Below are 15,901 nucleotides of genomic sequence, written 5' to 3'. Positions count from 1 at the left end.
TGAAATTCCTCATGACAGGCCACAAATATCCGCCAGACCGCCATCCACCCACAACAATTCCTGGTCCTTGTCTTCGCTAAATACAGTGGCATAAAAGGCATTTCATGTCCATTGAATGCCTAATTTTTGGGGCCTTTCATGGCCGACAATTATTTTTTCTGTCAATGCCTAATGAACCTTCAGCCACAGAATACTACCTTCTTAGCTGTCAGGTAAACCCATGTGGGCTAATTTTTGGGGCCTATAGTGGCCTACACTTACTTCTGTATCCTGTGAATGCCTAATCAACCTGCAGCCACAGAATACTATGTTCTTTGCTGTCAGGTAAACCCATGTGGGCTAATTTTTGGGGCCTATACTGGCCGACACTTACTTCTTTATTCTGTAAATGCCTAATGTACCTCCAGCCATCAAATACTACGTTCTTAGCTGTCAGGTAAACCCATGTGGGCTAATTTTTTGGGGCCTATACTGGCCGACACTTAGTTATGTATCCTGTGAATGCCTAATGAACCTTCAGCCACAGAATACTACGTTCTTAGCTGTCAGGTAAACCCATGTGGGCTGTTTTTGGGGCCTGGAATGGCCGACACTTACTTCTGTATCCTGTGAATGCCTAATGTACCTCCAGCCACAGAATACAAAGTTCTTTGCTGTCAGGTGAACGCCTGTTGGCTAATTTTTGGGGCCTGTACTGGCCGACACTTACTACTTTATCCTAAAAAAAGAATGCTTGTCGATCGCAGATTCGCTTAATACTTCTAGTATGTCAGTGTCCATGTTGTGGGACTATGTGTGCACAGCTAGTAAGTATTTTGTGGCTGCAAATATGACCTGGATGTTTTTCTTGTTCGCGAACCGTCCTATCAGATGTTCGTCTATCACTAGTAAAGGGCTCTGACAGAGACCCATTTACCCGTACATGAGCCGTTGAATTGGAGTATAATGCCCCTATCCACTTGTACATATGTGGGCCTAAGCCAATATGACAAAGTGTTGAGAGCATATACTCCCAATCCAATCTATCGAAGGCCTTTTCAGCATCAACTGATAGAAAAAGTGCTGGTTTCTTTGCTTTTTTAGCTCCATGTATTAGTAGTATAGTTCTTATTACATTGTCCCAGGGACAAAGCCCACTTGATATTTTTCTATGCAATTAGGCATAAAGAGCTTTAGCCTCTCAGCCAAGATCCTTGCATACATTTTTATATATTCATTTATCAAGGATATTGGTCTGCAGATAGAGCACAATGTTGGATCTTTTCAATCTTTTACCAGAGTGATATATAAGCCCCTAGTGCCTCCTGACGCATCTCCTGACCTCCCCCGATAGAGTTCATATATGTCTGAAAATAAGGTATTCGAATTTTTGAAAGTCTTTTAACGTATAAGAACGAATATCTATCTGGGCCTGGACTTTTACCTGCCTTAGAACCTTGTATTTCTTCTATGGTAACTTAGAGGCATCCTCTTCTTATATAATTGGAAATATTACCTTCTGTAAATATTGTTCTATTTTATTTTGTCTACATTGGGTATCATCCACATTCTTTCTTTTTTCAATTTTAACCTTTTTATTAATCATCCACATTCTGAACGTTATTCACTCTATACAATATTTCATAATAATCCTGGAAAATTTTAATAATATCACTCGCCGAATGTTTCAACTCCCCCTTGTTATCCTTCTTTTTCACCATGTAATTTACATTGCTTCTGGGTTTTATTAATCCTGCCAGCAGTTTCCCTGATTTGTTTGCCAATTCATAGTATTTTTTAGCTGTTATATTGAATACCCATTTTGTATCTTGCTCCATCAGGTCTCTTAATGCCTCCCTTTTTTTCTGTTAATTTACCAAAACTTGCTTTTTAATTGATCCCTTATGTAACTGTTCTAAGTCCTGAATTTCCTGTAAAAGAGATTTTTTCTGATTCAACAACTTCCTTTTCCTCTTAGCCCCTTCTGCTATTAACTTCTCTCTCATAAACACTTAATGGGTTTCCAAGAGGACAGACGGGGCAACATTTTCTATATTGTTTTCCCTAAAAAACAAATTCAGGTCCCTCCCCAAATCTCCAACCACTCCAGAATCTCGTAGAGGGATTTGTCTAATCCCCAAGACCTCTGCCTAATCAGTATGTCCTTCAAATCCAGGACAATCGTCACAGGGGCATGGTCTGAGAGAGTTATTGATTTTTTTCTGGCTTTCACAATCCTCCCAGAAGCTAATGATCCAGAAGGACATAATTGATTCTGGAATAGGACAAATGTACTGAAGAGTAATAGATAAAATCTTTACCCCTGGGGTGCAACATTCTCCATGCCTCTACTAGCTGTTGTTGATGTAACGTCTGTTTAATTGCGTTGAGCTGTCTGCCCTCCGATCGAAATGAAATAGGTTGAGTATCTAAGGTTGGATCAAAAATAAAAATCTCCTGCCATTACCACTTTCACTTCTCTGAAACCTTCCAATTTATTCATAACCCTCTTCAAGAAAAGAGAAGAGTGGGTATTAGGACAACATTGACCAATGTGCAATCAATGTTGAATAAGGAGCCCTTAATAAACAAATATCTTCCTTCAGGATCTGACTCTAGTGCCTTCAATGTGAATGATGTGTTCCTATCAAACCTAATTACTAATCCCTTAGATCGCTTTTTAGGAGAATAACCATGAAACCATACTGAAAAGTTTTTGGTGCCTAAGCTAGTTTTTGATGATCTTTTTAATTTTAAACGAGTTTCTTGTAGAAATACTATTTTGGCTGAGTATACATTTAATTCCTGTATCATCTGGTGTATTTTACTAGGGCTATTTATTCCCCTAATATTATAAGTTATTTTTTTTACAGGGGCCATAATTTAAAAAAGAAAAAAAAGGCAATGACATATGCTATAAAATCTGAGTAAACTTCTGCTCAAACTGTGGGAATACACCAATCTACTAACAAACCACAGGACCACAAAATAAAACATATACCCCCAACTCCCACTGCCTCCCCCCTCCCTCCCAGAAATGTATAAAGAACCTTTTTAGTTGTCCAGCTCGGCTGTCGCTTAAATAAACAAGCAGCCAAGCAGGACAACCCTCATATGCACTTGTGGACCGCCGGTCCTCATCACCAAAACTATGAGGATGGTTGCGGAAGGCCAGGGGTTCATAGCCACTCCACAGTGTTTTCCTCAAGCAATTCTATTTCTCGCTCAACCCTCCTTCCAACCCATCTAAACATAGCCCTTCTTTAGTCATTAATCAATTTTTAAGCTCTACTTTATATTTTATTCCATGGACAATCTTTTAGCTTCCCCGCAGTCTGGAAGCTTCTTTTCCCAGTTCTCCAAGTTGACACTCTGCAGGCCTAATTTATTACAGAATTCCTTTAGATCTTCTGGAAATTGCAGGGTTGCTGAAATACCTTGATGTTTAACAATCAGGCATCCTGAGAAGCCCCACCTGTGGTAATGTCATTTGCTTGTAGCTAATGTCTGTAACGCTCCTGCGTTTTTAGTATAGGCTGGATTTGCAGCTGCAAAATCTCCACTAAGTAGTCATGTAGAGATGTGTTGAATACCAGATCCAACTCTCCAGGACTCATCACCGTGGGCCTGTCAGCTTCAACATACAGATATATACACACTTAATGAGATGTTCCTGGAGTGATAGGATGTATATGATAGTATGAAGGTGATGTGCTGAAGGGACAGGTGTGAACAGTGACAAGGATGGTAATCACTTGATAGGTTTGTATAGGAGAGTTCAAGATGGTATTTAGGAATGCAGATAGGTTAATATCGAGTATGCTAACAGGTGGTGAGGACAGCAGATGACAAATACAGGATAGAGTAACCCAGTGCAAGGATAGATAGTAGTAGACAGGAGAGCTAGCAATCTAAGCAGCAGTGCAGATGATAGATGGTAGTAGGCTCAAGAGCTAGCAATCTATGTAACAGTGCAGATGATAGGATAGTATGGATAGGTAGTAACAGTCCTTAATGTGCATAGGTAGATAGTGCAATAAGGTTATGGAGGGTTCCCCTGCGGGGTACTTATCACTTGTAATGTTAGTAGTTTAGAGAGGTCCAGTAGATAAGGAATGATCCGGTAGCGAGATACAGGGATCAGTAGCGAGGTTCCGGTCTGCTCCAGGTAAAGGGAATAGCTGGAGGTTCCGATAGAGAGACAGGCTTGAAAGCATGTGGATAGCAAGGCAGGTTGAACGAACAATATGAGTGAGACCGCCGGTGGTTGAAATAGCCGCTCTGCGGCGCTCAGCAGTGACATCATTGTTCTTAAAGGTATATGCGTACCACCTGAAGAGAAAGGTGGGACGCATTACAGAGGAAGTGGTGATTAAGGGTACCGGAGGTACCGGAATCTTACAGTACCCCCCCTTAAGGCCGGCTCCGGAAGGCCTATAGGACAGGTTTCTCTGGGTGTTTAGAGTGAAAGTTCCGTATAAGTCTAGGCGCATGAATATCAGAGGTATCTAGCCAGGTGTCGTCTTGGGGTCCATAGTTCTTCCATCTTATGAGATACTGGAGTCTTCCTCTATGGATGCGAGAATCCAAAATTTACTTGATCTCATACTCTTCTCCGCCTTCAACTTGTATTGGAGGTGGAGGCAAGATGGTAGGCCTTATTCCTTGGTTAGGAACATGGGGCTTCAGTAGCGACACATGGAAGATGGGATGGATCTTGAGATCTGCTGGTAGGGTGAGCTGTACTGCAGCTTTTCCGATAAGTTTTTTAATTGGGAAGGGTCCCAAAAATAAAGGTCCAAGCTTCTTGCTAGGGATTTTTAATCTTAAGTTCTTTGTCGATAGCCAAACAAGGTCCCCAATAGCATACTAAGGAGAAGGTCTTCTACGAAGGTCGTAGTACTTTTTTTGTTGACTGTGAGCTTGTGATATAGTGGTATTGAGTAAACCCAAAGAGTCTTTTATTTGGGTAAGGTAATCCGAGGCTACTGGGTTACTCGATGGCAGGATGCGTGGTGGAAAAAGAGTGGGATGAAACCCATAGTTCAAGTAGAACGGACTTTGCTTCGTAGTACTGTGGGTTGCGTTGTTGTAAGCAAATTCTGCTAGAGGAAGGAGATCCACCCAATCATCCTGCAAGTATGATGTGTAGCAACGTAGATATTGCTCAATGCACTGGTTGACTCTTTCAGTCTGTCCGTTGGTCTGAGGATGGTAGGGAGAAGTGAGCTTTCGCTCAATGCGTAAAATTTGACAAAGTGCTTGCCAAAATTTAGAGATGAAATGTGAACCACGGTCGGACAAAAGAGTTTTTGGAATTCCATGCAACTTAAACACATGTTTCATCAGTAGTTCCGCTGTTTGTTTAGATGAAGGTAGTCTACGGATAGCAATGAAATGTGCCATCTTTGTCAAGTGGTCCACTGACACTAGGATGGTATTAAATCCTTTAGAGGGTGGTAGTTCTACTATGAAATCTAAGGACACAACTTCCCATGGAACCTGGGGTATTGGTAGACTACAAAGTAGTCCAGATGGTTTTGTAGTGTCAATTTTGGACCTTGCACAAATGTCACATGAAGAAACAAATTTTTGTACAGACGTCTTCATATCAGGCCACCAAAACTGCCTGGTGAGCAAATTAAAGGTTTTCGTCATACCCATATGTCCTGCCATGGGCACATCATGCGATAACTCCAAGATCTTGGTGCGCATAGTAGGGGGTATGTAGAGTTTGTCATTGTAATAGAGGAAGCCTTCTGCATCAGTACTTAGTTGTGGTGGAGGTGAATCCATTCTTGTACTGTGCAAAATCTCTTCCTTCAAGGAACGGACAACACCAATAATGCGTTCATAGGGTATTATGGGAATGGAAGGGATTTTGGCGCAGTTATCTTCGGTTAATCGTGATAGCGCATCCGCTTTTTTATTTTTGTCTGCAGGCGTGTCGATAATAGGCCTGAGACTGGAATCTTTATTGCGGACAAAGAAAAGTCCTGCAGCAGTGGAAGAAGTAGAGGGTCTAATGAACCCTTTTGTCAAATTCTCATCCAAGTATTCCTTGAGATGAGAAAGTTTATCCTGTGGAAGGGGATGAACATGACCGAAAGGCAATTTGCTGTTAGGGAGTAGATCGATAGTGCAATCGTAATCCCTATGGGGAGGCAACACTTGAGCATTTTTCTCAAGGAGCACTTCGGACAGATCCTGATAGCATAGTGGTGCAATTTCATCTGACACCACAGACAGAATCTTCCCATAAGATGGGAGGTTACACGTATTCTCACAATAGTGAGAAGGGAAAACCAAAGTCCGTTTTTTCCAATCTATGATTGGTTGGTGTGTGTGTAACCAGGGAAGTCCCAAAATAATAGGAAAAATGGGGTGAGGATAGTATGTCAAAGGTGATGGTCTCCACATGTGATTCGTTGGTAGTGGCAAGGAGTGCCTGAGTCTGGTTGGTGATTGGACCAGAAGACAGTGGAAAACCATTAATGAAACTAACAGAAACAGGCTTAGATTTTGAAATAATAGGTATTTTATTTAAGGTAACAAAGCGTGTATCAATATAATTTCCACAAGATCCAGTGTCGACCATAGCCTTGGTGGTGATCCTAGTTTGGTCCCACTGTAATATTAAATGAACAAAAAGATAGGGGTTAGAAAAGGAAGTCGTTAATCCTTCCAGCAAGACATGTGAACACTCATCCTCTTTTTTGCGGACAAGGGGACAGGTGCTTATCAAATGATCCGAGGATGCGCAGTACATGCAGAGATTTCTGGATGTTCTTCTAGCTCGTTTAGTAGTCGTTAAAGGTGGGCGTATGGTTCCTACATCCATGGGAGTAGGGTCAACGGCCGAAATCTGAGAAGGACTAGACAATGGCATTCCCATCTTTTCAGCCCTTCTTTCTCGCAGTCGTCTGTCGATGTTGATACTAAGTTGTATCAAGGCCTCCAAGGTACCAGGTAAATCCGCTCGGGCGAGCTCGTCTTTAACAGCTTCCGATAACCCGAGTCTGAATTGAGTTCGCAAAGATGTGTCATTCCACCCTGAATCAAGGTTCCATCTTTTGAACTCAGATACAAAGTCTTCTACAGGTCTCCTTCCTTGTTTTAAGGACCTCAACTGAATACCAGCAGTACTCTGCCTATTGGGGTCATCGTATAAACTAGCGAGTTCCGCTAGGAATAAGGAATAGGTGTTGAGAATCTGATCATTATTCTCAAAGAGAGAGTCTGCCCAGGCCCGTGGATCACCCGTCAAGTATGAAATAACGGTACAGACTTTTATTTGATCAGTGGGGTATGTACGAGGTTTTAACAAAAAAAGCAATTGACATGCGTTTTTGAATTCACAAAATTTTTTCCGATCACCTGTAAACACTAGAGGAGGGTTTATTTTAGGTTCAGGAGGCTGAACAACAGTAAGCCGTGAGAGTTGGGTTACCTGCTGTGTCAGAGTCTGATTCTTTTCTTGTATGTCAGTCAGAGCAAGTATTAACGCTTTTACTTGTTGTGTTAATTGTGTCACTTGAGTGGGTAATTCTGCTGAATCCATTTTTATGGTTCGTTCAATCTGTAACGCTCCTGCGTTTTTAGTATAGGCTGGATTTGCAGCTGCAAAATCTCCACTCAGTAGTCATGTAGAGATGTGTTGAATACCAGATCCAACTCTCCAGGACTCATCACCGTGGGCCTGTCAGCTTCAAAATACAGATATATACACACTCAATGAGATGTTCCTGGAGTGATAGGATGTATATGATAGTATGAAGGTGATGTGCTGAAGGGACAGGTGTGAACAGTGACAAGGATGGCAATCACTTGATAGGTTTGTATAGGAGAGTTCAAGATGGTATTTAGGAATGCAGATAGGTTAATATCGAGTATGCTAACAGGTGGTGAGGACAGCAGATGACAAATACAGGATAGAGTAACCCAGTGCAAGGATAGATAGTAGTAGACAGGAGAGCTAGCAATCTAAGCAGCAGTGCAGATGATAGATGGTAGTAGGCTCAAGAGCTAGCAATCTATGTAACAGTGCAGATGATAGGATAGTATGGATAGGTAGTAACAGTCCTTAATGTGCATAGGTAGATAGTGCAATAAGGTTATGGAGGGTTCCCCTGCAGGGTACTTATCACTTGTAATGTTAGTAGTTTAGAGAGGTCCAGTAGATAAGGAATGATCCGGTAGCGAGATACAGGGATCAGTAGCGAGGTTCCGGTCTGCTCCAGGTAAAGGGAATAGCTGGAGGTTCCGATCAGGAGACAGGCTTGAAAGCATGTGGATAGCAAGGCAGGTTGAACGAACAATGTGAGTGAGACCGCCGGCGGTTGAAATAGCCGCTCTGCGGCGCTCAGCAGTGACATCATCGTTCTTAAAGGTATATGCGTACCACCTGAAGAGAAAGGTGGGACGCATTACAGAGGAAGTGGTGATTAAGGGTACCGGAGGTACCGGAATCTTACAATGTCTCAGGTGATCTGTGAAAATGAGTAGCTTAGATCCGTTGAATTCAATAAATGCAGATTTTCTTGAACCCTGTGCTACCTGCTCTTTTATTTTATAGTGGTGAAATCTCGATATTACATCCCTAGGAACGTCCATTGAGATCTTACTTGATCTTAGTATTCTGTGAACTCTTTCAAATCGAAAAGGAGAAGATAATTATTTTATTAAAATGTTATTAAACACTTCCCGTACCACAGATTCTAAATCAACATCTTTAATAGACTCTGTTAATTCTCGGATCCTTTGATTATTTTGTCTGCTTTGATTCTCTTGAACCTCGAGCCTATATCGAATGTTTCTTGTTTTTAACCACTCCATTTCAGGCCTTTCTCGCAGCTCCATGTTAGCCCTTTTATGTTCATCCAGACTTCCTTTTTGTTCTACCCATTGTAGGATGTTCTTTACGTCTATTCTTGTTGCATTAATTTCTCCCCTAATCATACAGTACATTCCAGATAAGACATCATATCCATCATATCTTGCTTTGTAGGCAGTGTTTGTAAATTTTCAGAGCCCTTTTCCATCAGCTGCTGTTGTTGATTTTTTAAAGAAGTCTCATCATATTTACTATTCTTAGGATGTGGGGACTGAGATTTATTTAACCTTTGTATATCTTCTGACAATGTTTTAACTCCAGTCTCTACTTCCTCCTCTCCCATACCGCTCTTTTTTGTTTGCTCTACTGGTGGTGAAGTCATCTACCCTTCATTCCTCACTGCCTGCTCTGTCTTATCCTGGATTAGATAAGATTTCATCAAATTATGATTTACCCCTTCTACTTAATTTGTTTTCGCTCCTTTCCTCCCCATTATTTCTTCAATTTAATTAGAAAATAATAATGGTGCAGTAATAATTGCACTAACAAAGCAATTTAGGATTTATGACTCAGACTGAGCTCTCAGCTCCATATACGGCTTCAGCTGCCCCTGCTGAGGCAGCCTCCTCACTGTCTCCTGTCCCCGCTTGGCTCCTCAGAGATCTTCATCCCTGCCAATGTCACTGCCTTCACAGCTCGTCTCCTTTTCGTCTTCGGGTGTCCACGACTGCCCAGGTTGGAGCGCCAGTCGCCAGCACCTCTTGGCAATGTCCGCCGAGCAGCCGAGCCCAGCCCAGCCACTCCGACTGTACGCGACCGCTCTCCAACCGCTCCAGCCGCTCATATCAAGCCAGATCCTGGGCATTTACAGATCGCAAGCTGCCCCTCTTAGGCGCACACTGCTCCCGCAAACCTCCTCAGGCTTCAGGTTTGGATTTCAGGCCTCCAAAACACCATGACCAGGACACAGGTACATCATAGAGACAAGCGTAGTTGCTCGGGGAAACACATGGGAGCTCACAGCAACACGCTGCATGGCGCCATGATGTTACTCCGCTGCTTATTAAAGAGAGATTAGAGCCAGCCCCTTCCTTTTCTGAATGAACAGTGTTAGTGATCTGTACTGATCACTTAGGGCCAGTTCACACCACATGCAGTCCTGTACGTTTTTTTTTTTTTTGCATCAAAAAGGCATGGATAGTAGGTTATATGGTTTTCAATGGCATAGTTCACACCAGTGCAGTCAGTTCCAGTGCACTCCAGTTCCAGAAAAAAAAGCATTTTTTCTACACTAAACTGTTTTGGAATGCAGTAAAATACATAAAAAACGCACAGGAACGCACCTAAACACACCAAAAATGCACTGGAACACACATGTCCTTATTAAAGGTTAAGAAGAAAGAGGGGGAAAAATGCACTGGACCGCATCAAAAACGCACCAAAATGCATACAAATTGCACCAAAAACAAATCAAAAAGCACATGCAGAAAAGCATCTGGACTGCGTTTCTATGGTGTGAACTGCCCCTTACTCTGTTTATTAATAACTGTGTTTGTTTACTATGCTTCAGTTTGTGAATGAACGGAAAGCTGCTCAGCACAGAGCACTTTTTCATTAATTTAGCTCAGCCTGCAGAGAAAGAAATTGAAGAACCTGTGTCCTCAATGTGTCTCCTTTCTCTTAAAAGTGAGAAATCAGGGGATCTGTTTAGACCCCTGATATTTCATTGAATCCTCCCAACGGGCTCCAAAAAAAAAAAAAAAAGTAATTGTAGAAAATAATAAAATATATAATAAAAATAAAAAAACTACTGACACAGGTCCACTGCCCTACCGACATTGTCCTCTGCCCTACTGACAAAAGCCACTGCTCTAGTGAGTGACACAATCCAATGCCATACTGATTGCAAACTTTGCCCTACTGACACGTCCACTGCTCTACTGACACCCTCCCCTGCCTTACTGACACCAACCTCTCCCCTACTGACACTGTCCACTGCCCTACTGACACCAAACTCTCCCTTACTGACACCATCCATTGCTCTACTGACACCGTCCACTGCTCTTCTAATACCGTCCACTGCTCTTCTGATACCGTCCCCTACTCTACTGACACCAACCCCTGCCCTACTTATATCATCCACTGCTCTACTGACACTGTCCACTGGTTTACTGACACTGTCCACTGATCTACTGACACCGTCCACTGATCTACTGACACCGTCCACTGCTCTACTGACACCATCCACTGATCTACTGACATCCTCCACTGCCCTACTGGCACCATCTTCTCCCCTACTGAACCCTTCCACTGCTCTACTGACACCATCCACTGCTATACTGATACCGTCCACTGCTCTACTTACACCAACCTCTCCACTACTGACAACAATCTCTGCCTTATTGACACTGTCCACGCACTTTCCAATACCCAACTGGCATTTTCCACACACTTTCCACTGCTCTACTGAGTGTCACTGTCTACTGATCTACTGAGTGACGCTCTCGAATGATCTACTAAGTGACACTGTTCACTGATCTACTGAGTGACACTGTCCACTGATCTACTAAGTGACACTGTTCACTGATCTACTGAGTGACACTATCCACTGATCTACTGAGTGACACTGTCAATTTATAAGGTAGGCCAAGTTCATATTTTTACAGTGTCATTCGTTTTAGTAATCTTAGTATATTTTATGGGTACAAGAATGCTTTTGTTTTAAATAACCATGCTCCTTTAAGCCCCTTCAACTTTTAACGCAATTTGGTACACCACATATGCCACATTGCTGCTCTCCTTGGGGCACCCAAATGTGTCTCAGGTCTTTTACAATCCTATAGTTTATACTACAAAAAATAGAAAATTGGTGTTTGCCACTAAAGTGTTTGGGATTGGCTTGAAGAAAAAGTGGCAATTTTTGATACAAATCTGTTACTGAACATGGTAATTGTTGTTTAATGTTTAATGGCCAGCTTGCTGGCACCCTGTGGTAGGTGGCTGGCTGACTGGCACCCTGTGGTGGGTGGCTGGCTGGCTGGCACCCTGTGGTGGGTGGCTGGCTGGCTGACTGACACCCTGTGGTAGGTGGGTGGCTGGCACAGGGGCTGTGGGTGGCTGGCTGGCACAGGGTCTGTGGGTGGCTGGCTGGTACAGTGCCTGTGGCTGGCTGGTACAGGGCCTGTGGGTGACTGGCTGTCTGACACCCTGTGGTGGGTGGCTGGCTGTCTGGCACCCTGTGGTGGGTGGGTGGCTGGCACCTTGTGGTGGGTGGCTGGTTGGCTGGCACATGGGGCTGTGGGTGGCTGGCTGGTACAGGGCCTGTGGGTGACTGGCTGATTGGTACAGTACCTGTGGCTGAAAGGTACAGGGCCTGTGGGTGGCTGGCTGGCTGGTACAGGGCCTGTGGGTGGCCCTATCCAAAAATGAAAAAAAAGTTAAAAAATAGTTCTACTTTAAGCTTTTCTTCCATTTTAAAGTCAGATGACGGCTTTGTACTGTGATCTCTGTGAAAGGGAACAAATGTCTGTAAGTACACTTACATATAACATGCATGCACTTAACATGAACACCAATATCATCAATATCATGAACACCAATATCTGATGCTACCGGTAGATCAACTTTTACAATTTTAAAATAAATAAAGATAACCTTTTTCTCTGCTTCACTTTGCTTTATTATGTTAAATTGTGCTGTTATTCTTGGTGCTAATATGTAACTAAAAAGTATGTTGTGTTACATTACAGGTGAGGACAGGGAGTCTCTCTGGTTAATACAAAACCAGAATTTTAATGAGCTTTCAGCACGTTATTATGTGGTGCTAAACATTATAATGAAATACTTTGCATAGACTAGTAAGAAGTTTAACATTTTGGCTGATTACCCTGATTAAACATTTTCATGAGCATTGCTGTTATTTTAGGTGTAGCACATTGTAAAAAAAGCAAAACACTGTCATAAAAATTGAATTTTTTTGTTTGCCATTTTTAATCATGCAGCCAATAAAAGATGAGTCAGTCGATTATTGGTTCACTGTACAATGGGTGGATTAAAGATAAACTCCAGGCAGATATAAATGGCATTAATAATGAAGCTGTACTGTATAATCATTAATACATCATTCACTTTGTAATGTAATTAAAAATGTAATTATAATGGGCTCAATATTCTACTGTTATCCTTTCTCTGTCTAGACACAGGATGGTGGTGGGGACGAGACCTGTAAGTGAAAGTGTAATTGTAGCATATAAAGATCAGGTCCCTTTCCTTACTAGGCAGAAATGTGTTGTTGTGTAATTCTCAGGGCTGTTTAGACAAAAATGCAAATCAATTTAGCAAGTAAAATGCTCATGATATACTGTATGTATTTCATCTGTGTTTTTAGTTGATTGCTTGTAGTTCAGCTATAAGTAGTATTATGACAATTGGGATCCTAAAGTGGTAAAACTATTTTTTTTTTAGTTATGGTAACTATTTGGAAAACTATGTTTTCTGACAAATGAATATCTAAATGTCTGATTGCACAAATCACACAAAAAAACCAGATGTACAGTACCTAATTTTCCCCAATTTGCATTAACCAAGGGGAATCTTACACTGATTCACTCCATTCAGTTTGCATATCGCAACCTATAAAACGTGCTACTAATTTTGTCTCATTATTCACATTTGCAAGCTGTTTTAAGGCCTGCATCTAAACTGCTTCTTTTACGTCTATGGGAATACAAAAACAGCTTGAAGCAGGTCAACTGCAGGTGTGGAGTTGACTGGTCCATGTACTCATCAGTTCAAAAGAAAGGCATAGAGCCGCGAGAGGACTTTTTTTTTCCATTGGATGCAGATGGTTTTAATCCCCTGGTCTGTGGCCCCCAGCAAGTAAAGAAATGTTCCCCAGGTCCCATCATTGAGGAGAATGGGAGCAGGCAGGGGACTATTTCTTCTCAATTTTGGGATCAAGTGGAGTAATCAAGTGGTGCTCCTCCTTACATTTCATATTACCCATGACATTGACAGCACAGCCCTGCCACTTGACATTGTGAGTGTGATGGATGGCTGCAGAAAGGGATTGTATTTGATTCATTGAAGTTCTGATTTGCTAGCTTTGCTAAGAAGATCCAGTCTAGTTTTGTAAACAGATGCTTTCAAATGCAGTCAGTAATAGTAGACAATGAGTACTAGAAGCTGATTTAAAGACACCACTGGTTTATGGCCATTGAAACAGCTGGTCTGCTGATTGTAGCCAGTAACATATCATTATTAGAAGTGATCTGTTGCTGCAGAGCTGCATGGGGGTCTGGATCTGTTCTCTACAGACCAGATCCAGACCCCCCTAAAAAAGTTTAAAAAAGTATAAAGAATGAAAGAGATATGTATATAGAGTATACTTGTATACAGTATATACAACAGTATAGTTGTAAGATATTCTATTGCAAAATAAATCCCCAGGTTCGAAAACATTGTCTTGATCTGGATGACATTGACATTAACAGCGTAAGCATCAAATGCTCATGTAAGTGAACACAATTTAATTAGAATTATTTGCAATCTCAAATCTGTGAAAAAGTCACCATCATGCTAATTTGGGCCCTTTTTAACCTGACTTAATCTTATTCTAACAAAATTACACACCATTAACAGATTATGAGATATTATGTGAAGAGGGTCTGTTTTTGTTTTTTTCTTTTTATAAATACATACAGTATATCATATTTAGAAAAGTATATTTAAAAACATTGTGAATCTGTGGCTTCCTCCACATGGATTTTCTATAGGCAAACTTGAAAAACATCTTATTACCCTATGTAAAGAGCAATTAGGTAAACCATGGTCTTAGGAGTTATGATAGGGAAAGGAAACTTGAATTTTCAGACAGATGACCTGCCAGTGTCTTCAAACGTTATTAGAACTAGTAAAAGAAAATACAAGTAAAATATAAAAAATAAAAGTACAAGTAAATAGACCAATCGTCATCTGCCCAATATTGAAATATTAAGAGTGGGTGGCTTGTTGGATAGAGTAATATATGATAATTGTTTTAAAGGAAATTCCAGGCTTTACAGCTATACAAAGTGCTCAGACTACAGCATTCCAAGGTTTATGTCATTAGCCAAAAAAAGCTGTAAGTAGATACAAGATTAATCAGACTAGGAGTATATTTCTATTGCTATATGTTATGTCACCAGAGTTTTCTGGACCATTTAATTGTTCCTAGAACCCCCTCTCATTCCTTAGCTGAAAGTTGAAGTATGAAGAGAGCTGCCACTATGCTGATGATTAAATAATATTATTATAAACATTTTTGGAAAATGTTAAATAATTTATAAAAATGACCAGTCATTGCTAATATTCCAGCATCAGAGCAAATTGGTTCAAAAGATAATTTATTATTACTTTTTTGCAATATTTTTGGAGGAAGCTGAATTCCAGCCAGATTGGAAAGACACCAACCAATGATGCCTTGTAATTATTAACACATCACTAAATGAATTTTTAAATGCAACCAGTGTAAAAGCCTGTATTTGACCTGGAATCAGCTTCTCGCAGTCCTTGTACAACTGAACTTAGAGTGGGGAAGAAAGAAACAACACACTGAGCCAATCAGTTGTGCTGCCGGGCAATGACAAGGATGAGGATGAGAGAGCAAATTACAGTAAAAATTAGCTCATCGTTCTGCTGCTCCTGATAGGAGACCTGTAAGTGTTACTGAACTGCAGCAGAGAGAAATCAGGTCTCTTAACCTGCCAGACAAGGCTGTGTCAAATGGCAGGGCTGTGTAAATCTCAGAACTGGATGGGAAAAATGCAAATATCTTGGTGGGTAAAGCATTTATCTTGTGGAGAACATCTAGAAATGTATTTCATCTCTATTTAGCTATTTGCCCGAAGTTCAGCTTTGATAAATACAGTAATGCTATCCTGCAAAAAAAGTACCTTTTATTATCTTTCATTTTAAACAGTAACCACTTAAAATGTATCTTTTAGGTCAAATTTTACCAATAATTTCCTATATCCACTTACATGAAAAAAAAAAAAACTTTTATTTAAATAATGAATCATGGAAAAGTGAATAAGTGATCCCATGAGTTAT

General features: G+C 41.1%; 1 protein-coding gene across 1 annotated transcript in view; it reads left to right on the top strand.

Moving 5' to 3' along the window:
• NWD2 (NACHT and WD repeat domain containing 2) overlaps positions 1–15,901 on the top strand; it is a 673,505-nt gene that overhangs the window by 607,539 nt on the left and 50,065 nt on the right. The gene's annotated exons all lie outside the window — the stretch shown is intronic.

Source organism: Pelophylax lessonae (assembly GCF_965119305.1).
Source record: "Pelophylax lessonae genome assembly, chromosome: 1".
NCBI lineage: Eukaryota > Metazoa > Chordata > Amphibia > Anura > Ranidae > Pelophylax > Pelophylax lessonae.
The sequence above is the reverse complement of the archived record's forward strand: the minus strand, read 5'-3'. Positions and strand labels throughout refer to the sequence as shown.